We start from the raw sequence: 22550 nt of genomic DNA on the forward strand, positions 1-22550 counted from the left end.
GACCTACCTGCCGTGCCGGGGGGCTCCGGGGCCGCCCCTCGCAGCGCTGCGAGGCGCAGGAGCCGCTGGGGCTGGAGAAGTTGGGGAGCCGCTGGCACGGCGGCGGGCTCGGAGCTCGCCGCCCCGCCTCGCCCCCGGCTCGCTGCTGGCCGCGGCCGCGCTGCGGGAAGCGCTCGAGCCGGTGCGGTGGTTCGCTCCCCCCCGGCGGCTCGCCGCGGCTCGCCGGCTGCAGGTGCGGCGGAGGCTGGCGGGGGAAGCGCTGCTCGGGGCCGCCCGGCTGAGGCGGGGGCTGGTGCCAGCGAGCCCGCTCCTCTGCTCCGCAGCCCGGCTGCTGACCCCGCAGGAGGCGGCAGCCGCCCGGGGCAGGGGGCGGCTCCGATGCGCAGCAGCGGCGGCGGGGGGGGCCGGGCCCTCCCGGGTCGGGGGCTCGGGGGTGCAGCTGGCGGGGGCTCCCGCGGGGAAGCGCTGCCGGCAGCGGGTGCCCCGCGGAGGGCTGGTGGCGCAGGGCAGGTCCCGGCCGCTGCGGGGGCTGGCGGGGCGAGGCGCCGCGCTGCGGGTGGTGCTGCGGGACGGCTCCCTGCGAGCGCCGCGGCATGGCCAGCCCGGCCCCGCTGGCGCTGCCGCGGCTCCCCGGGGCGCTGGGGGAGCCCGGGCGGCCGCCTGATTGGTGGGCTCGGCCAGAACTGCCCTCCTGACGCACCCCCCCCCGCTCCCTCCCCCGGCTCTGGGCCACGCCCCCTCGACGGGGGGAGATGTTCCCTGCCCCCCTGGCCGCGGGGGGGGGGTCTGAGCTGCCCCCCCATCGCCCTGCAGCAGCTCAGATGGAACCAGCCCAGTCCCAGAGAGCAGCCTGGGGAAGCCCTTCCGGCCCCCACCCCACCCATCCTCTCACTCCGTGGGCAGGTGAAGCAGGCAGGGACCTCCCAGCCTGCCCTGCCCTGTGGCCAGGAAAAAGGAGCCCCTCTACTGCAACCAAAACGCACCCCAGGGGAGATCACTGGATCTGCAGGAGCCCCAACCTCTGGGCACCTGGGCCTGGCCTTGCCATCCTGCGCCTTACCTGCTCCGCGCCAGGGGCACCCAGCTGGAATCGGCCTTTGGCTCTTAGAGCACCTGGGGCGTGTCTGCGTGGGGATGGGGAGCAGCGGTTCTAGCGAGGGCTCCTGCTCTGTCTGTCTCCTGGGGACCAGGTGCCATTGGGTTCCCTAAACACCTAGGGGGGAGGGGAAGAGAGCAAACAGAAGTCATCAGCATGGAAGAGCTACAACAGACTCACAAACAGCCAGCCCAGAGCTACCCACAACATCACACTGAAGATATAACTTGATACCAGTGTAGGTAAACTGGTGCCACTTTGGGGCCTTGTCTACACTAGAAAGTTGAACCACTTTAGCGTTCCCTGTATATGTAAAGCAGTGCAACCTGCCCTACTGTGGATCCAGTTATCCTGACATGTACTAGCAGAGCTGTTCCCTCATGGCAAGGGGCATACGTGGTACTAACCTAAGGCACTCTTATACCAGTATAACTGCGTCCACACTAGGGATCAGACTGGTATAAATCATCAGTAAAAATCTCTCCCAACCTGCCATAGGTCTGGTACAGAATCCGTGTGCAGAGCTACTGTATGCAGCATTATAGGGTTAGACACATCCTTTAAGGCTAGTGTTCAGTGGGACTTTGCAGCCCACATGTTCTTTGGAATAATTATTAGCACCTTGAAGGAGAAACTGAAAAACTTTTTACGTGACAAGACTAGAGTTTAAGATTTTTTTCCCCTCTTGCAATAATTAATGACTCAAATTTAAAGGCCAGATGGACCATTATGATCAGCTAATCTGACCTCCTGTGTAACACAGGGCACAGAATTTCAGCCGGTCATTCCTGCCCCATGTCTGAGCACAGCATGTGGCTGAGCTAAAGCATATCTTTTAGAAAGATCTAATCTTCATTTAAACAGCTATAAGTGATGGAAGTCCCCTACTTATGGGGTAAGGAGAGCTAATTATGGATGAGATCCAGAAGGCTGAGATGTTCAGTGTGAATGTTGCTTCAGATTTCACTGAAAAGGTTAATGGTGACCAGATACGCAACACAAATAATATTAACAAGCAGGAAGTGGAAATGGATTAAAGAATATAGAGAAGTGAGATGTATTCAAGTCAGCAGGGCCAGATGAATTTCACCGTAGGGTACTTAGGGAACTGGCTGAAGCAATCTCGGAACCGTTAGCAATTATCTTTGAGAACCCGTGGAGGACAGAGGAGGTCCCAGGGGACTAGAGAAGGACAAACATTGCACTTATCTTTAAAATAGGGAACAAATCGGAACGCTAGAATTATAGACCAGTTATCTTAACTTTGATACCTGGAAAGATACTGGAATAAATTATTAAGCAATCAGAAGATAATGGGGTTCCAAGGAGTAGCCAGCACGGCTTTGTCAAGAACAAATCATGCCAAACCAAACCAATTTCCTTCTTTGACGGATTACTGGTCTAGTGGATCGGGGTGGGGGCGGGGAGCAGGAGATGTGATCTATCTTGATTCTAGTCAGGCTTTTGACACAGTCCCAGTGACATTCTCCTAAGCAAACTAGGGAAATGGGGTCTAGATGGAAAAGAAGGTGGGTGCACAAATAGTTGAAAGAATGTACTGAGAGAGTAGTTATCAGTGGTTCACTGTCAAACTGGGAGGGTGTCCCAAGTGGGGTACCCTGGTGATCAGTCCTGGCTCCAGTACTGTTCAATATTTTCATTAATGACTTGGATCACTGAGTGGAGAAGAAGCTTATAACATTTGCAGCTGACGCCAAGCTGGGAGGGGTTGGAAGCACTTTGGAGGACAGGATTAGAATTCAAATGACCTTGACAATTTGGAGAATTGGTCTGAAATCAACAAGATGAAAATCAATACAGACAAATGTAAAGTACTACACATAAGTAGGAAAAATCAAATGCACAACTACAAAATGGGGAATAACTGGTGAGGTGACAGTACAGCTAAAAAGGATCTGGAGGGTTATAGTGGATCACAGATTGGATGAGAGTCAACAATGTGATGCAGTTATAATTGTGGGGCGTATCAGCAGGAGTGTCATATGTAAGACCCAGGAGGTGATTGTCCAGCTCTAGTCAGCGCTGGTGAGGCCTCAGCTGGAGCATTGCATTCGGTTCTGGGCACTGCACCTTCAGAAACGTGGACAAATTGGAGAAAGTCCAGAAGAGAGCTACAAAAAGGATCAAAGGGTTAGAAATCCTGAGCTCGGAGGGAAACATTTAAAAGCTGAGCATGTTCGGTCTTGAGAAAAGAGGGGGAGAGGGAGGCTGATAAGACTCTTCAAATATATTAAGGGCTGTTATAAAGAGGACGGTGATCATTTGTTCTCCCTGTCCACAGAAGATAGGGATTAATCTGCAGCAAGGGAGATTTAGCTTAGATATTAGGACAAGCTTTCAGGGTAGTTACGCTCTGGAACAGGCTTCCAAGGAAGGTCGTGGAACCCTCATCGCTGGAGGTTTTTAAGAACAGGTTGGACAAACACCTGCTAGGGTTGGTCTAGGTTTACTTGGTCCTGCCTCGGTACAGGGGGCTGGACTTGATGGTCTCTCAGGATCCCTTCCAACTCTACATTTCTGCAACTGTGGAGAATCCCCCCATCCCTAGGTAAGTCGTTCTAATGCTTAATTCCTCTCCTTGTCAAAAATCAGGTTCTTATTTCAACCATTCTTTCCTCGCTCACGCTGGTGGAAATCAGGAATGATTCCACTGCCGCGTATAAGGTTATACTAATATAAAACTGGTATAAGCAAGAGGATCAGGACCATTGATTTTGGTCTGGATCCATGTATGTTGCACCATCAAAGGCCTTAGTAAATAAAATAAAGATGACAACTGTTAGTTTCACCTGGAATCACTGTTTTTTTTAATATGGCAAATTCTGTACAATTTGGCCTCAAGTTTGAAAACTTCCCCCCAGCGTACAAACAAACACGATGCAAACTTGTAACAGAACCCCCAGACCAGATCCACCTAGCATGACTGAGAGGGGGTGCTAGGAATACCTGGGGATGTGAGGCATAAAGGGGTGCTAGGAATATTTTGCAGGGCCCTGGCCATCTTGAGGAAGGGTGGAGTTGTGAAGGCCCAGCACGGGGAGTCAGGATACCTGGATTCTATTCAGCTGGGACGTGCCAGGGGAGTGGGAGGTTACCCTGCCTGATGTGTGACTTTCCTAGGGCACACTTGCTGTGTCTGATCATTTGACCCAGACCAAGAGGTGCAGCTGCCTTCTCGAATGATAGTGTGTTCCCCTTCCTTGTAAAGCCAAAGCGCCCAGGGCAGGGGCGGGCACTGTTCTCTGGGGCAGAGGCAATGCCATGAACAAGCAGCCTGCTATTCGGTCCTGGGCGGGAGCAGCACTGTCAGAGCAGAAGAGGATATTTTACTACCTGTGGAGGGCAAGCACCCAGACGCTGAGTATTATATATGGGGATGCTGGCAAGGCTCCAGAGCCAGATCATTTTCTCTCCATTGTGCCAAATTTATTGCACGAAAATGGTCTCCAACTTCTTTTTAATATTCTGATGGAGAGGAAAAATGAACCTGGCAGGCTGGCTACAAAGGAGACGTACTTAGAGTGGGACTCACCCAGCCAGAGACCGGAGGCCTGATCCCCCATCTCCCCAAGCCTTGCCCAGCCATTGACACCCAGGCTAAGAAGGTGCAAACTGCTCCCAGATCAGAGTGGACACGCTCCCTTTCCACTGGTGCAAACAATTACATGATGTGCAAAGGAAGCGGGGAAGCAGGCCTCAGTGTCTGAGAAGGAGGCTTGCCCCACCCTCCACATTTTGAGTCACGTTAATTAAAAGCCGGACCCTTTCTCTTTAAGAGGGATGGGGCCCATTTGCCTCGCAAATGCACACGATTGCTGGATGCTTTGCAGCATGGCCCAGAGGCTCCAATCAGCAGCCGCACCCCGGGCCCTCCCCCAGTGCTCGGTGCAGTATACACAGGCAATGAAAGGCAGTCCCCTCCCCCGAAAGAGCTTGTCATCTGGTCTGGTTTCCCTGCAGGGTTAACTCCAGGTAAGCCCAAGTGAGAGCAGCCTCCCGTTGAAATAACACTGTGTCCCAGAGGCTAATGTGCTGTGCTCGCTTGAGCTGTAGCTCGGACCCCCCAGCCCAGCCAGCCAACTGCTGGTAAAAGCACCAGTGTGCTGGCGTGCCGGGTTTGGGCTGTGTGTGGATGGGACTCCAGCTGTAACCTGAGCTCACTCCGCAGTGAAGACAAACCCTAGGTGAATCACAGGGCATAACTGGGGGGGGGGAGGATGCCCCACAGAGATGGGGGAGGAGGGATGGTGACAGGGACACTGCTCCCACTAAGCGCAGTGGCCCCCACTTTTAATCTGCCTGTTACCATCACTCCTGCCGCTCACTTTGGGGCATCTGCCTGTTACGCGTCATGATTCCTTCAGGCCTGGCCAGGACCTCACATGTTCTATTCTATAGCAGGGATGAGCCACAAGACATCACAGCCCTCTGCCTCCGCTCTGCATCCCACCGAGCTGCCGTTCCGGCTCTTGGGCTTGTCCCATCTTCACTCTGGCCCGGGCGTGCCTCAGGCCAGCCATCAGTGAGGGCATCTCAAAGGCCTGCTGTGCCCCCCACCAGCCCACAAAACATACCACCCCTTGCCCCAGGGCACAAAGCATTTGTAAGGATTCCTGCTTCTCGCTGGGAGCCAGAACCGGCACTGCCCCTCCTGCCTGGCCGTGCAAACCCCAGTGTGGAAATGGCAACGCAGCCAGCAGCTGAGTCAGCACGTGTGTGGAGCGAGGGGAACGGACACCAGGGTGAGGGGCCCATTGGCGGGGAAGGTCTGAGAGAGACAAGGAGGAGGAAAGCAGGGAAAACGCCTCCTGCTGGAGAAATCTACCTGCCAGAGGAACTGTTTGCCAAGGGGAGCGACGGAGGCCCCGGAGGGTGTTTGAAAGCACAGTGGACGCAGTGCTGGGGAATATACGGAGAAGGACAACCCTGGCCTTCTCCCCTCTCTAGCACCCATTGCTCAGGGAGTGAGTCCTGGAGGGCAGGGGAGAGAGGGGATACGGGGGGAGGGTGGCATGATAGGTCCCACTGCCCCCAGCCAAGATCAGGGCTTTAGCTCCCAGGGCTGAGATTCCTTAAGGCTCCTTTGTGGGGCTCGGGCAGGGAGCTAATGGCATCACCTCCAAAGGACACGGACCCCTGGAGCCTCAACATGCAATGGACTGGCGCCCTTGGGGAATCACCTGGGGGTCAGGATGGGGGCGGGGGGGAGAGGAGACCCAGACCTGCCTCACCCATAACCCAAAGGGATGGGGGAAAGGGGGGCAAGGCTGGAGAATCCAAAGCCCGTTAACCCTTCTCGTGCCAGGATCAAGTGGCCAAGGGAAAAGTGCATCTGTGCAGACGACCCACGACTGAAGGTGCAACCGGGCGTGTGGGCTGCCCTGGATGTCAGCAGCCAAGGCAGCACAGGTGGGGAGCTGGCCCCACTTCCCAGGGCCTTCCTATGAGTGGCGCATAGGGTGCCGGGAGCCAGGACTCCTGAGTTCCATTTTCGGCCCTGGGACGCTAGTGGGCTCTAGTGGAAGGACCAGGATAGCACTGGGAGTCGGGACGCCTCCGTGCTACCGTAGATCAGAGGGGAGTGTTTCCTGGTGCTCGGAGCAGCTGGTGGGGGTAGGGAACCAGGACTCCTGACTTCCATTCCCAGTTGGGAGGGGTAGAATGTCTACTGGTGAAAGCCGGGGATAATGTGGGGCTTTAATGCCCCCTCCAGGCCTGGCTCTTAAGTGCCCAGGTTGGTTTCTAATCCCACCCCTGTCACCATGTTTTAATTACTGCCAGTTTCTGAGGCTGACGGAGGTTGCAGGTTTCACACTGTCCACTGTGGGCTGGAGAACTTCCATTAATCTTGACCTCGTTACTTTCCAGCTATGGGAACTGGGCAGGAAAGGGGTAATTGAGAATTGGCTTATCCCTTCCTTCCCCCTTCCACGTCCCTGCCTGTGTCATTCACCCAGCCCCTCGGGCAGGGGGGCAGAAGGTGAATGTGCCAGGAAGCTGGCAGCTCTATTAATGGGCAGGTTAGTCCCTGCGCTGCCGCCCGTCCACCTGACTGCTCCCCGGGGGCTCATAGAAGAAACCCAAGGAATAACCACAACCCCCAGAATTACTTGGTTCTAGTGCAGCTCAGCTGGGGCTGCAACTTCAGCACCTCCCTGAGACATCCTGCCAGCAGACTTTATACCCAGCTCTTCTCTGGGCTCTTCCTGAGCTCTTTGCCAACCTCCACAGAGCCTCACAACTCCCCTCCCTCTCCTGACAAACATGCTGTCGTCTTCTGGCTGGGGCAAGCAAAGGTCCAGGAGCAATTTGTTCAAGGTCACATGTGAGTCAACAGAACCCAGGTGTCCTGACTCCCAGTCCCACCGAACACTAACCACTAGGCAATATTCCCCAACAGCACTGCGGGTAGAACACAAGAGGCCTCCTCACAAAAAAGGAACCCAGGTATCCTAATTCCCAGCCCTTCCCCCCACCCCCACTAATCATTAGAGCACACTCCACTCCCAGACCTAAGGCTGGAATGTGACTCACAACTCCCTGCTTTAATCCCTAGACTCCCTCCCCTCGTCGAGCTGGGAACAGAACCCAAGCGTTCGGGCTCCCAGTTCCCTGCGCTAACAACTAGACACCACTCCCAACCTTTCATTTATTTCATATGTTACCTGCGATTTCTTCTCTCTCTAGCTTGCAATCCTCAGGAAGCTGCTCCTCCAGCTGCTGGAAACACCCCAATCCAGCTTCTCTCCGCAAACCCATTTTGTACATTGCCAATGGCCATCCTCACCCCAGCAATGGATCCTCCGTCCGCAGCGGCAGAGACACAGGAGCAAGAGGCATTTCAGACACGTTGAGGCTGGAGCAGCTTTTGGGGTCAGCGTTTCCTGTGGGCTCCCAAATTAGGTCAGGGAGAGCGCATCGCCGAGTGGTCCTCTGAGATGGATCCAAGTAAATATTTTATTAACCATCACTTAGCCGATGTTTCACTAATAGGTTATATTGATGTCATCATAAATGGGCTTTATTAAATCTTTCCCCCTGTCAGGACATCAATACAAATGTCTCCACCAGGGAAAATGTATTGCCCGGCCATGTAATGACAGTTGATTAAAACGTCTGGCCTGGCACCTCTGAGGTTCCCAGGGCTTGAACGCCCCAGAGTGTGGATGGAAAGAACTGCTGCTGTGATCCAGCCCCACTCACATCACTGCCATCACAACCCCTCCAAAACCCACCCCCATCGCTACCAGGGGAACCCTGCCAATCCCAGCGCCAGCCCCTGCTGCCATGACGACCTCTCCAAAAACCAGCCCCACCCTAACACCTGCAACCCAGCTCCATCCAGCATGCACATCCTCCCACCCACCAGCAACCCAGCCAGGTCTGCTCTAGGTAACCTCTCCACTCGCTCCTCAACCCAGTTCACCTGGCCATGAGAATCCCCCTCCAAAACCCACCTCTAGTCCCATCCCCTGAAACCTGGCTCAGCCCATGATGAACAACCTCCCAGCCTCCCACAACCCAGCCCTATCCCTCCTGTGTAGCACCCTCCCCCCACAACCAAGGTATTTCTGCTCTGGGAACCCCTTCTCCAGCACAGCTATATCCACTGCAGTTAGCTGCCTTCTCCAAACCCCAGTTCAAGCAGCCACAAGGTTCTGTCCTGCTTTAGCGCATGGCATACAGAGGCGCCTCCTTGTATCAGCTGTGTTATCCAGAGTGCAAAGATCTACATGAAGCCATAAGGATGAGAGTTGCAATCCTCACAGCATTATAACTCCTTGGCAATAACAATGCAGATATGAACATAAGAACGGCCACACTGGGTCAGACCAATGGTCCATCTAGCCCAGCAACCTGTCTTCCAACAGTGGCCAGCGATGGATGCTTCAGAGGGAATGAATAGTTTATTGAGTGATCCTTCCTGTGTTGTCCACTCCCAGCTTCTGGCAAACAGAAGTTTAGGGACACCTGGACAATCCCTTGGCTAACAGCCACTGGTGGATTTATCCTCCAAGAATTTAGCTAATTCTTTTTTGAACAGTTATATTTTTGGTCTCACAACATCCCCTGGCAATGAGTCCCACAGGTTGACTGTGCGTTGTGTGAAGAAGTGCTTCTTTGTGTTTATTTTAAACCTGTTGCCTATTGATTTCATTGAGTGACCCCTGGCTATTGTATTATGTGAAGGGGTAAATGACACTTCCTTATTCACTTCCTCCACACCAGCCATGATTTTATAGCCCTCTATCATAGCCCCCCCCCCAGTCGTCTCTTTTCTAAGATGAACAGTACCAGTCTTTTAAATCTCAATTTATATGGAAGCTGTTCCATACCCTTAATCATTGTTGTTGCCCTTCTCTGTACCTTTTTGGAGCTGGGGTGACCAGAACTGTGTGCAGTACTCAAGGTGTGGGGGTCCCACGGATTTCGACAGTGGCATTGTATTTTCTGTTTTATCTGTCCCTTTCCTAACGCCTCCTACCATTCTGTTCTCTGAAAACATCTGCTCATTCTGCAGCGAACTACCTATGATGGCTCCAGGATCTTTTTTTGAGTGATAACAGCTAATTTAGACTCTTATTGTTTGGTTACCATTGGGATTATGGTTTCCAACGTGCGTTACTTTCCACTGATCAACATTGAATTTCATTTGCCGTTTTGTTGCCCAGTCACCCAGTTTAGTGAGATCCCTTTGTAACTCTTCACAGCCAGCTCTGGATTTAACTCTCCAAAGTGATATTGTATCATCTGCAAACTTTGCCACCTCCCTGTTCACCCCCTTTCCAGATTCTCGATGACCATATTGAACAACATGGATCTTGTACCAGGCACAGACATTCTGTCCTCTAAGCGGCGTTATTTAATACAGAGGCCGGCAGGCTGATACTTAATCTTAATAGACATTGAGTCAGAACATTTTCCACTCGGAGAGCCCAGCTTGGGGTCACAAAGCCTCTGTTGACAAAAAATCCCTTCCTCTGAACCTGAAATGCAGCCTCCTCTGGGGTGCAGCTGTGCAGTGGTTTGGGATAAGCAGCACTTTGCACAGAGGGGATGTGGGATCTTGAACAAGCACCATCATATGTGGTGGCACCTGCCACCACGCAGCTAAAGGACTGACTCACAAGCAGGGCCAGATTAACCTTTTGGTGCCAAACATATCTGTGGACCCCCCATGGGGGCAATGGAGCCTGGCATGGGGAGGTCGGTCCCCAGAGCGAGGGGCTGGCCAGGGGCAATGGGGCATGAGAGAGGCAGCCCCACTCCACCCAGCCCAGTGTGAGGGCACTATTTACAAACTGGCAGTTGCCAGATGCACAGTGGCCCACTCGGCCCTCTGCTGCCAGCCTGCCCCTTGCCCTCGGGGACTGGCCCATGTCATGCCACACAGCCCCCCCTCGCCCAACACGAACACCCCCCCACTCCCTATGCCCAGCGCCCCCTGCCAAACCCCCCCGCAACTGCACAGCACCCTGCACACCATCACCTCTGCCCAGCACTTCCCTGCCCACAGCCCCACCACAACTGCCCAGCACCCCGCACAGAACCCCCACTCCCTAGTGCCCCAACACACACATCTTCCCTGCCCCCCCACAGCCCAGCACCCCCCCAATTCTCCCCAGAGACCCACTCCCCCACGCCCTGCCTCCCGACTGCACTCACCGGCCCTGCTGGGAGGCGACTGTGTCTGCCGGGCTGAGCTGGCAGTGCAGCCAGGGCTGGGAATCGCTCCAGCCCCGCGGGAGTGGTGCGATCAGCCAGGCCCGGGGCTGCCCCAGCCAGGCTCCCTCAGGACCCACTTGCCAAGAGTGGCCCAGCCAAGCCCGCCACACTGTCCCCACCCCTCAACTGGCCGATGCTGGCCAGGCTTCTGCCCCAGTCCCAGGTGGCTCAGCTCCGGGGAGAGAGACGGGCCCCACAGGTGGTGGGAAGCAGAGACTGCCCAGAGCCGGAGGTGCACTGGGTTCTGGCGGGGGCAGAGAGGAGCCCTCGGCCAGCTGGCAGGAAGGCCAAGTGGAGGACAGGGGGACCCAGCGGGGTCTTGGGGGGCAGTGCACACAGAGTAGGCCGGGGCCCCTTCTGAGCATGGGCCCAGCTCCATGGCGCCACTGTAAACCCAGCCCTGCTCACAAGGAACAACCTCCTATCCGTGCCTTGGCCAGCCTCAGCCCTGCTTAGCTTGCAAAGACCGTCAAGAGACCAGCCCACTGCAGTTACTTCGCTTCTTGCAACAGAGAGAAAGACGACGCTTTTCTCACCTGGCCTGAGTTTAGTTCCCAGCAGCTCTTAAATAAGGCTTTGGGGATGGGAAGGAAATTGAACTATCCTCCCCGTTGGAAGGGTGGCTATTTTCTTAAACGACCAAGGACAAAACTCTACCTCCTTGTTAATAGCAAAACACTTCAGCACCATGAAGTCAGGGTTAATGTTCTGCAGGGCACATGGCGTGAGAGCACGAACAATAATTTTATATATAAATATACAGCACATAGAAATCACACCCGCCCGGTCTCAGAGAACCCCAGAGCTCACCTCGCTCAGACAATTAATCTCTCCTTCCCCGGCAACTGCTCACACCCCCTTCGTAGGTGGTAAGGTTGGAAGGGACCATTCGATCACCTGCTCCGGCCTTTGGTGCAGCGCAGACCAGCTACCCCTGTATCAAGCACAATGACATGGGTTTGACCAAAGCATCCTCCAGAAAGGCCATCGATAGCAGGGACATCATTTGCTATGGGGCAAAGGGGGCAAGTTGCCCCCTTCAGGTCTTGGTTGCCCTCTCCTCGGACTTTCCGTAGGTCTGTATGCTCCATTATGTTTTCCACTTTTGGCACACCCCTGCCAGACTTGGCAGGATATAATACAATCCCGTACCATGGGCTATGTGATGACAACTTTGCCGGCACACCCGGCACACACACTGGTGTGAAATGACATCCCTGATCAAGAGATGGAGAATCTGCCACGTCCCTTGGCCATTTGTTCTAACGGTCAGTTACCTGCACTAGTAACAATTGTGACTCATGCTTCGGCCTCCAGCCAGGATCGATCTCTCTCTCTCGCACGCGCACACATGATGCATGGGTGCATGCTGCATCACATGCCCCTTCCATTTGGCCCTGCTCCCCGAAGCGCTGATGTAGCAGGGCAGAGCCCACCCAGTCCCCTGCCGCCTCTGGTGCTGTTGGCTGCCTGGGCTCAATCTAGCTTGATGCATCTCAGCGCCTTCCCCTCTCTGCTCTTGCCATAGTCTGCGCTGAGCTCCCTCTGCTGCCCCTCGCTCCCAGGCTTACACCCCCAGGCAAAACAGCTCCCAGCCGCAGCCTCCCGCAGCCAACCGCTGGCCAGGCACCCACAGGACAGGGCTTCTCACCTGCTCTGGCTGCCAGCAAATGTCCAACCATAGTCAGTAGGCACGTTTCAATTTTTCCCATGTTTACCCCCTCCCAGAAGGCATGCATGGGGCAGTCAAGTGCCCCCCCCTTAGATACTCCCCCATCAAGAGTTATGCATCATTTCCCATTAGAAACCAGACCCAAACAGAGGGGAACTCACATGGCCAGCTGTGACCCAGCAGAAGGTGTTGCCCGGTCCTCTATAACATCATTAATCATTATCTTAAATCATCTATTTGGTGACAGACAAGCTGCACCCCCCCACCCCACCCCTGTTATGCTAGGGCTGCGCACACACCTCAGATCATGGTGGAACGTTCTGACCTACCCCTGTAGGTTAGTTCTGTCCCCAGCCTTCCCAGGGAAGTAGTGGATAGGGAGGGACCTCTTGGGTCCCAATGAGGTCGTCATCCCAGAGATGCTTTTCACCCCCACATCCAGTGCGGTAGAGAAGACAAGAGGATCTGGGCAGGAGGGGGCTGTGACAGGAGATGGACAAAGGTTCCCATTTCTCCCCCCCACCCCATCTCTTCAACTGGAGAGATCCATTTGGCAACCCCAAAGGGACCTTTGCTCTCCTACACAAGCCCTTGCTGAACGTCAGATGCGGTGATGTGCCCTGACTGGGCTCAGGAAGAGGCTGGGGAGGATGGAGGTTTCCAGAGCACGTGCTGGTTTCCTACTCCCGGGTGGGCACTGAAAGGTCATGGGCTTTAAATAGGAGTGTGCTGGGGAAGGAATCCTGGTTAGTGCCTTACTGACTAGTGGAGAGAGAATGCTTCATGTGGTCACCCGCCCCCCTGGGACTCACCCAGCTCCCAGCTCAGCTGGAGAAGAATCAGTCACCCATGGGCACGGCCTGCACATGGCAGGGTATCATAGATGATCCCATCCAAGACAGCGGGACCCTGGCCCAATGCACAGAGATCCAACAGAAAGGGGCCAGGCACCTTCGCCTGGCCAAAACCCCCTGGGATTGGATTTGCCTCTGTTGTCCCTTAGCTTGAGTGCAGTTACACATGATATACAACAGCCTCTGTCAGAGCAGGAGAGGGGCCAGTGGATTGTCCTTTGGGGATCTGACCCCTTTTTTTATGTGCAGATGATACCCTTGATTCAATTCCCCTGGGAGATTTTTCACTCTTCCTTATTCCACAGAGATTCAGAAGAAAGAAAGAAAGAAAGAAAATAGGAGGGGGATCTAGGGAAGTAGACAGATGCAGACAGATAAGGAGGAACGAGAGAGGCAATGAAAGAGACAGGGAGCACCCAGCTGTCTGGAGGTTTTCCCTGGGCAGGGAAGCAGAGGTTACTCACGAAGGCTTGGCGATGGCTGCATGGGAAGGCTGGGGAAAAGCAGCTGAGCGCGCTGCTGAGGGAACCCCCTTGCCCCCCCCTCCAGCCGCCCACGCACAGACAGCGTCTATTATTTGCCAGGGAGCACTAGTAAATTATGCATCCTCTGCTTGGGTTTCCCAGTGATGGGATTCAGGGGCGGGAGGGGGCTGTGCACAGGGGACCCCAGGGACCACCCTGCTCGCTGGCATCACCCCTAGGATATGGAGGCCTAGAGCAGCGTTGGGACAGCCATGGCCGGGGACATGGCAAATGGCAGAATGAGGACTGCCTGTGCCTCCCAGGGCCACTCTGCCCCCAAACAAGGGCTGCATGGAAAATTCTGCATGTGCTGCCAGGGGCGGATCAGGTTCCTTCCCCACGTCACAAACAATGGGCACTGAAAGGCAGGTGGCAGCCGGGGCCAGGCATTCATTTCAGTGAACACATTTTAACCGCTGCCAGGTCAGACAACATGCCAAGGGGGCCGGGCTTGTAGGTGAGCACCCAGCTTCTCAGTTATATTTAGATACCCAACTCCCATTGGTTTCTAGGATTTCAAGGGGTGCTAGGCCCCTAAAATCCCTCAAGGAAGCTGGGCCAAGGTCCCAGGCTGAGAGGCAGAATGTCTCAGTGACCGTTCAGACAGCTGCTGTGCCCCACCCCAGAGGTGGCTGCACTTTATGTGGCCAATGGGAACAGCACATGGGGTAGCTTGCGGTAAAATTCATCTCACAGTTTGCTAAGCCCCTGGGGACCCTAGAAAGCTCAGATATTGCCATTTTTACACCCCGGAGAATTGACTGGCAGCAGAAAAGGGGTGGAGCTATTGCTGACGGCTCCATCCATTGCCCGCCAGCCGGGGCTCCCCTCGCTCAGGGCGGATTTGGCTGGAAAGCGCCGCTGGCGGAATTCACGGTGGAGCTTTGGAAGACAAGAAAGGATCACGTTGGGAGCCAGCTCCCAGCCAGCCTGGGTGCAAGGCTGCTGCTAAGGCTGGGAAATGGGGCATTGCTGATGGAGGCCAGGTCAATTGCATTGCACAGTAATTGCCTCGAATGCAAAGACAATTAGAGCAAGCGGGTTCCTGTTCCATCTCAGCCACACGCTGCACAAGTGCTCTGCCACATGCATTCATATCCCAGACATGATCACGTGCCAAAGCATGAACTTTGGGGTGCTCCTGATCCGAACCCCATCTCTGCCACTCATTCCCCCTCCCCATTATTAACCCCTTCCCACTAGGAGGGCAGTTCTCTCTTTCCCTTCTGCCCTGCTTGAGTCTGAGTCAAGCCTGTTACTCCCGCCCACGCCAGTCAAGTTTAACATACAGAGTCAGGTGTTAGCCACCCACCTCCCCATCTGGTACCTTACGACACTTCAGAGGCACCGGGCCTTAGAGTCACAGTTCGCTCCTGCTACTGTGATTTGCATTACAGTAAATCTATGCTGTCCCTGCCCCAGAGGGGATGCAATCTGAATAAAGAAAAGGAAGAACTATCCGCAATGTTTTACTGATGGGGAAACTGAGGCCCAGAGAGATTTAGTGACTTGTCCAAGGTCACACAAAGGACAGGGATTCCAAACCCTCCCTTCAGAGCTAAACAAACTTTGCCCTTGTTCTTCCTAATATCTAACCTCAATCTCCCTTGCTGCAGACTAAGCCCATTGCTTCTTATCCTCCGTGGAGAACAACTGATCACCGTTCTCTTTGGAACAGCCCTTAACGTATCCGAAGACTTATCAGGTCCTCCTTCAGTCTGCTTTTCTCAAGACTAAACCTGTCCCCACCCCTCCTCCCCTTTTTAACCTTTCCTCACAGGTCAGAATTTCTAACCCTTCGATCATTTTTGTCGCTTTCCTCCAGACTCTCTCCAATTTGCCCACATCTGTCCAATGTGTGGCACCCAGAACTGGACACAGGACCCTGGCTGAGGCCTCCGCAGTGCTGAGCCGAGCAGAGCCGAGCCGAGCCGAGCCGAGCCGGACGGTCACCTCCAGTGTCTTACACAGGACACTCCTGATAAGAATCTTTTTTGCAACCGCATCACATTGTCACCTCATATTCAGTGTGACCTACTGTAACCCCAGAGTCTTTCCAGCAGTGCTACCACCCAGCCAGTTCTTCCTCCATTTGTAGTGGTACATTTCATTTTTCCTTCCTAAGCGAGGGACTTTGCATTCTCAACTGAATTTCATCTTGTTGATTTCAGACCAATTCTCCAAACTGTCAAGGTCATTTGAATTCTAATCTTGTCCTCCAAAGTGCTCCCAACCCCTCCCAGCTTGGTGCCAGCCGCAGATTTCGGAAGCATACGCTCCATTCTATTATCCAAGTCACTGATGAAAATATTGACTAGTACCAGACCCAGGACAGACCCTTGCAGGACCCGACCAGAGACACCCGCCCAGTTCGACAGCAAACCATCAATAAGGACGCTTTGAGCACAGTCTTTTAACCAGTTCTGCACCCACCTTATAGTCATTTCATGTAGAGCAGATTTCCCTTAGTTTCCTTATGGGACTGTCACGTGGGACTGTGTCAAAAGCTTGACTAGAATCAAGATAGATCACGTCTCTTGCTTCCCCCCTACCCCGAGACAGAGCCAGTGGGCACCATCTTTCATGGGCTAGGTCTGTGCCCAGAAAGGAAATTTAAAAAGCAGGTCAGCCTACCATAGTACCAGCAGCTTGCAAGGTGGCAGCAAGGCTGGTGGGTGGATGGGAGACGGCACAGTCATAAGCCATGACACTGGCAGGTCAGCAGAGGGTACCGTGAACCAGCTCTGTGCTAATCAATAAGCCGCTTTTGTCTCGTTCTTCCTCCCCAACTCCCCTGTTGTGATTTTAACCAGACATGGGGGGCAAGCCTCGCAGCATAGCCCAGGCAGCATGGCCATGAATTCACACAGCTGCTGCGCTCCACCCCAGAGGCAGTTGCATTTCACAGCGGCGCAGCAAAGAGATCCCCGCCTGTGTTGTTTGTCCAGCACGCTGGAGGAGTGGAGTGTTTCTGGGATGGACCCGGCACTGATAGGGTTAAACAATCCCACAAGTGCTGTTGTCAAATGCTAGCTGATGTGCAAATCCGAAATATTCCCAGACTTTGGTTGGGTCGAAAATAGCCCTCGCCCCTCGGGGAGCTCTGGGGTCCGACAGAGCAGCTGCTGCAGAGGCTGCAGCTAAAAATAGACTTGGATGGCCAAAAGGTTCCATGTGGGTGATTTATTTAATACTTTGACTATTTCTTGCCTAGGAAAGGAGAGCAGGATCCCGGGGGTGCAAAGGCAGGCAGCAGGGGAACTCAGGGTCAGGATGGCTGCCCTGTAGAGTTTCGTAGGCCTGCTAGATAGGGAGAGGTGGGATGGATGTGGGGGGTGGGTTGCAGGGCTGAGCTGTTGTGGGACAGGTTAGGCCTAGAGAACTCACCCAAGTTCAGCAGCATCAGCACTGGCTGCCCCCTGGGCAGGGGTCAGGCTCCAGTGTCATGAGCCACAAAAAGGATTCGAGGGCTGGAGAAAACGCCTGACTTCACGAGCTCCAGCTGTTTGGCTTATCCAAAAAGCTCGAGACAACTTGATGACAGCACAGAAGTACCTTCGCAGGGAGAAAATCCCAGGTACTAACAGCTGTTTATCCTGCCAAGAAAGGCTGAACAAGATCTAATGGCTCTACATTAAAGCCAGACAAATCCCGATTAGAAATAATGCCCAGATTTCTAATGGTGAGGATGATTAACGGCTGGGACAAACTCCCAGGGAAGGGTCCATTCTCCATCCCGTGCTGTTTTCAGATGCCTGGAGCCTTTCTGGAAGATGCTTTAGTCAAACACAAGTCATTGGGCTCTCTGTGGGGGCAGTGGGGGAAACTCTTGGGCCCATTACGTACAGGAGGTCTGATGAGATGATCTAATGGGCCCTGCTGGCCTGAAACCCCCTGAACTCAGGAATGAAGCTATGAGATTGGCTTTAAAACTATAAGGTCAAAACCAATGTGTGTTGGGTTCTTGCAATTTGTCACCTGGTTTCAGGCTTTTCTCCACCAGGAGAGTTAGAAACTTGCTCTTTATTAAATGGAAGCTGAGAGTCTCATGTAACTACATGATTCCAGTGGCTGGGGCTTTAAGCACCAAATATTGTGAAGCAGCAGCTGTGGGACAGGTCTACTAGTCTCTCTAGTCTCAGCTCTGTGGGAGGAGTGGTTAAAGCAGGAGGGTCTGGGAACCAGGACTCCTTTGGTCTATTCCCAGCTCTGCCATTGGCCTGCTGGGTGACCTTGGGCAAGTCACTTTCCTCTCTCTGACTCAGTTTCCCCATCTGTAGAACAGCAATGATGACCCCGAGCTGCTTTGTAAGGCACCTGGAGATCTAGGGATGAGCAGCGCCGTGTGAGAGGTAGGTGTGTTGGCCATGCCAGTCGGGGCCTAACCCTGCCATTATGCAGAGGGCAGCGGGCTCTGTGCTTGGAGTAGGGTGACCAGACAGCAGATGTGAAAAATCAGGACAGAAGTGGGGGATAAATGGCACCTGTACAACACAAAGCCTGAATATCGGGTCTGTCCCTATAAAATTGGGACATCTGGTCACCCCAGCTCGCAGGGCTGCGGGTCCCAGAGCTGTAACCCTCACAGAAAAATCCCATTTAAATGGTTCTTTTAAAAACCCACTTTAAAGAGTATTCCACCCCAAATCTGCTGCCAAGCGGCTGGCTGAGCTGCGTCTCTTTGTGCCAGCCAAGAGCACAGGACCCTCGCAGCAATGACAAGGCCCTGGGCGGGACGGAGGAAGGGCTGGCATGCAGGGCAAGGTGAGGTGCAGAGATGCCAAGTGGTGGCATTCCTGAGCGGGCATGGGGAAGCTTAACTGTAGGATTGGGGGCGCAGGGTCAGTTTGGGGGGCCAGCGTTGTGGGGTGCAGGACTGGTTTCAGGGATGCAGGGCTGGGAACAGGTTTGTTGGGGAAAATCTACCTCCTCACAAAAAGCCTTGGGAGGATCCCTTTAAAAGAAGCCACTGAACTGGCTGGAGTGTGTTCCACTGCCTTCTACGGGATGCAATCAGAACTGCTCAGTGGTGTGTCAGGGACCCTACACAGCACACAGTAAATGGGGATTCTCCTTTAGCTCAGGTGGGAGGGGCTGGCATTCCGTGGGGACGAAAATCTGAGTTTCAGCCCTGGAGTCACTGGGAAATTCCTAATGTCTGCAGCATGCAGCAGTTTTAAGCCCAGAGCTCCCAAGAGGCTGGGGGGTTGTTAGAGCCTCCATGATGCCCTAAACATCAATTAAACCTCAGCATTTCTGTGAGGTAGGTGAGCCCTGTACCTAATTCACAGCTGAGGAAACTGAGGCATGGAAAGGAGAAGTGACCTGACCATGGTCACATAGTGAGTCAGTGTCAGGCTTGGAAATAGAGCCCAGGAATCCCAAATCCCTTTCCTTCCCCTCCAACTAACAGACCAAACTTTCTCCAAACAGCTGGGTCTAGAACCCAGGAGTTCTGACCCCCGCAAACTCCCTGGTCGAGACCAACGGCAGAGCTGCTCTCGATGGAGTCCATTCTCTTATCTGCATAATGGCACCTGAGGTACAGCTCGTGTCTGGATTTGTCCAAAGGGAACAAAGGGAATTTAAGGAAATGTAGCCGATTCCAATATTGTACTAGACGATCAGTATTAATTACTGGTATTACAACAGCGTCTAGAAGCCCCAACCAAGATCAGGGCCCCTTGTGCCAGGTGCTGCACAGACACACAGTGAGAGACAGGCCCTGCCACAAAGAGCTCACAGCCTAAATAGGCAAAGGGCAGGAGGGGAAACTGAGGCACAGAGCGGGGACGTGACTTGCCCCAGGTCCCACAGCAGGTCGGTGGCAGAGCTGGGACTCCTGACTCCTAGCCCAGAGCCCTACTCACTAGACCACACTGTCTTCCAACAGCACCAGTGGAACAGAGAGCAGAGTGTACATGAGGAGGTAGGGGGCAGAGATGGGGGGGCCCCAGGGCTGGAATAGCAGGAGAGCTGTGGGTTGGGATTACGGGGCGTCGACAGAGCTGCCTGCCGGGCCCATGACAGGGCTGAGGCTCACCTGAAACAAGGAAAGCTGCAAACCTGCTGCCTCGGAGAGGCCCTTCCCTGGCGCCCGCCTCGTGCTGATCACGTCTCCCAGGCCACAGCTGCAGCACTGATGAAAGTTTTGGAAAGGCAGACTAACGAGCAGCATGCTAGCCAGGCATGGTCCTTGCCCCCAGCCCATCAGCTCCCACCTGCCTGCCTGCTCCGCACAGGAATGTCCTTCCACTTGGCAACCCCCAAAGGCCCAGGGAGCCCCAGAAGCAAAAATCTATGACGTGGGCCCCTCCGTTACCTGGGCCCAGATCCTAACCTCCTATGCAGGGGCTCTGGGCTCTTAAAGGGGGACGATGGACCCTCCAGAGAGCACATCTCAGGAGGGAACAGGAAAGCTGAATGTAGCCTCCTTGGGTTGGGTCAGGCTGGTAATTCAGAACAGAGCATAGCTCTGCTGCTGTCTCTGAGCCCAGCCTGCATCCTCTGATCCCGGCTAGCCTAGTCCTGGGGTCCCCCCCCACAGCTCTGCTGAGGCCCCTCAATCCTGACCCAGCCCCCTGTGCTAGTCCAGTCTGGTCCCCCTCCACAGCTCTGCTGATGCCCCTCAGTGCCAACTCACATCCTCCCCTGCCATTCCAGCACAGACCAGGCTGAGACCCCCACACTCATTCCACCTCCAACCCTGTCTGCGGCGCAGGTGGGCAGCTCCTGGCACACCATGGCCTGGCCTTCAGAACAAAGTGACCCGAGAGGAAAACACACAGGGTGGGGAATCAGATCTCGATTCCTTCAGCAACCTGCTCTACCCACCAAGACAGCCACGGCACAGCTGGGGGCTCGTCGTGCCGGGCAATGACGGAATCCTGCTTCTGATCCATGGGGACGACGACACCGGGGCAGCTCCGCAGCTGGTGCGAATCAGCCTGGGCCGGGTGACGGACGCTGGCTGGGGACATGGCCTGATCTCTCCTCAGCCTCGCTGGCACAGCACCTCCTGAACTTTCAGCTGCTTGTGGAGACCTTTGTTGGTGCAAAGTGCAAGGCGCCAACGCAGAGCCAGAAATGCCCTGTAAACCCTGCGCCAGGACAACCGGTCGGGACGGGCCGAGCATGAGGAGAAAACTCGCCGCAGGATGGGGAGAGGGGATAGATTTTAAACCCATTCAGGAAATTTGGCACATTGAGTGGAGTGTGGAGAATCCAGGGCTGCCATTCACCCCCGGGTAGAAGCCACCCTCAGCCCTGCTGCTGGCACGTTTCGTGCCCATCTGGGTGCCATGCCTGCCCTAGCTTCAGGACATGCCGGTTGCCCCATCACTGCGGGTAAAGCCCCATCGCTTTCCCCCATTTCAATACCGCGCCAACCAACTAGCGCACCAGGGAATAATTGCAGGAGTCAGGGCTCCGTGGGTGGCCGATGGGAAAAACCCTGGATCAGAGATTTAAACACAATGCTGACAAGGGAGGCCAAACAGGGCAGCATCCAAATGGCGTCTGCACTTTCCACCCACAATCTGATGCACTTTTCTTGGCCATCGGGACAATCAGAGGCCTCCAATCCCACCCATCCCCAAACTCTAGCCCAGGCCAGGCCACCCGCTGTTGCCTAATCTGCAAACCCTGCTCCAAACCCAATCTTAGGGGAGAGATTTTCCTTCTGCCTTTGCCCAGCCAGCCAGAAACCATCTTTCGAACGTGACGCGAGCAGAACAGCTTGGGGTGGGTAGAAGCCGCTTACAAGCCCCTTCCCTCCGCACAGATCACCCGCCCCCTTACCTGCCAGCCACTGAGCTCAGTTCTGGGCCTTTGCTTTGAGCGTGGGGCCAAACTGCTCCCTGCTCGATGCCCAGAATGGGTTGAGGAGCGTCTGGTGCTGACTTGCAGTCTGGGCGGTGGGTCTCGCCAGGTGAGCAGCCAAGGGAAGACACTCAATGTCGATTGGGTTGGAGCCGCTTTCAAAGGCATCAGGATCCCGTTTGGAGCTGAGAGGCCATGGGATCTGTGGGGTGAAGCGTGGAGATGCCCCCCAGTCTCCTCCCCCAGATGGAGGGCTTGTTCTGTGCTCTGGATGGTGACCTTGAGGCCTCCCCCAAATCCGCTAGAGCGGGGTGGGGGAAGAGGTTATTTTTAGACTGGAGTCACTCTCATCACATTCTTATTGTTATTGCCTCGGGCTGACTGTTTCTGTGACTGGCTGCCAAATTCCGGCCTCGCCCCCAGCCCTGCGGCTCGGAGAGCGAGTGGCTTCGGGGGGAGCGCGGGGGCTGCACACAGCACAGCGGTGGAGGGGGCAGCAAATCCCTCTGATTTGCCAACGGAGCAGAGCTGGAAGGGGCCTCTCTGTTCCCAGCTCCTGCAGCCGGCTTTGAGTACCCCAGAGGATGGCCCCAGAGACAGAGTTCTGCAGCCCGGCAGATATCCCAGGCTGGGTGTTTTGCCTCCGCATCCCCTTCTTCAAACGCATCCCATGTGCTCCCACCACCGAAGAGCACTGCTCCCCCTTGGCGCTGACTCTTGTCTGACCGTTCCCGTCTCCTCCCCTCCAGGGCCCACTCAGGCAGGATGCACCTGTAAGGGTTAAAACACCTGCACAGGTGCATCCTGCCTGAGTGGGCCCTGCAGGAGGAAACCTC

At 54.8% G+C, this 22550-nt stretch overlaps 1 long non-coding RNA gene across 1 annotated transcript; it reads right to left on the reverse strand.

Annotated features, from left to right (window-relative positions):
* Nucleotides 1-1083: 1083 nt before the first annotated feature.
* On the reverse strand, nt 1084-11773 carry LOC115638722. The gene is made up of 3 exons (XR_003997514.1): nt 11654-11773; nt 7783-8050; nt 1084-1213 (listed from the first exon to the last, which is right to left on the reverse strand). It is a non-coding gene; the product is annotated as an uncharacterized LOC115638722 (long non-coding RNA).
* Between the last annotated feature and the right edge of the window lie 10777 nt (nt 11774-22550).

Source organism: Gopherus evgoodei, chromosome 22 (assembly GCF_007399415.2).
Source record: "Gopherus evgoodei ecotype Sinaloan lineage chromosome 22, rGopEvg1_v1.p, whole genome shotgun sequence".
Taxonomy (NCBI): domain Eukaryota; kingdom Metazoa; phylum Chordata; order Testudines; family Testudinidae; genus Gopherus; species Gopherus evgoodei.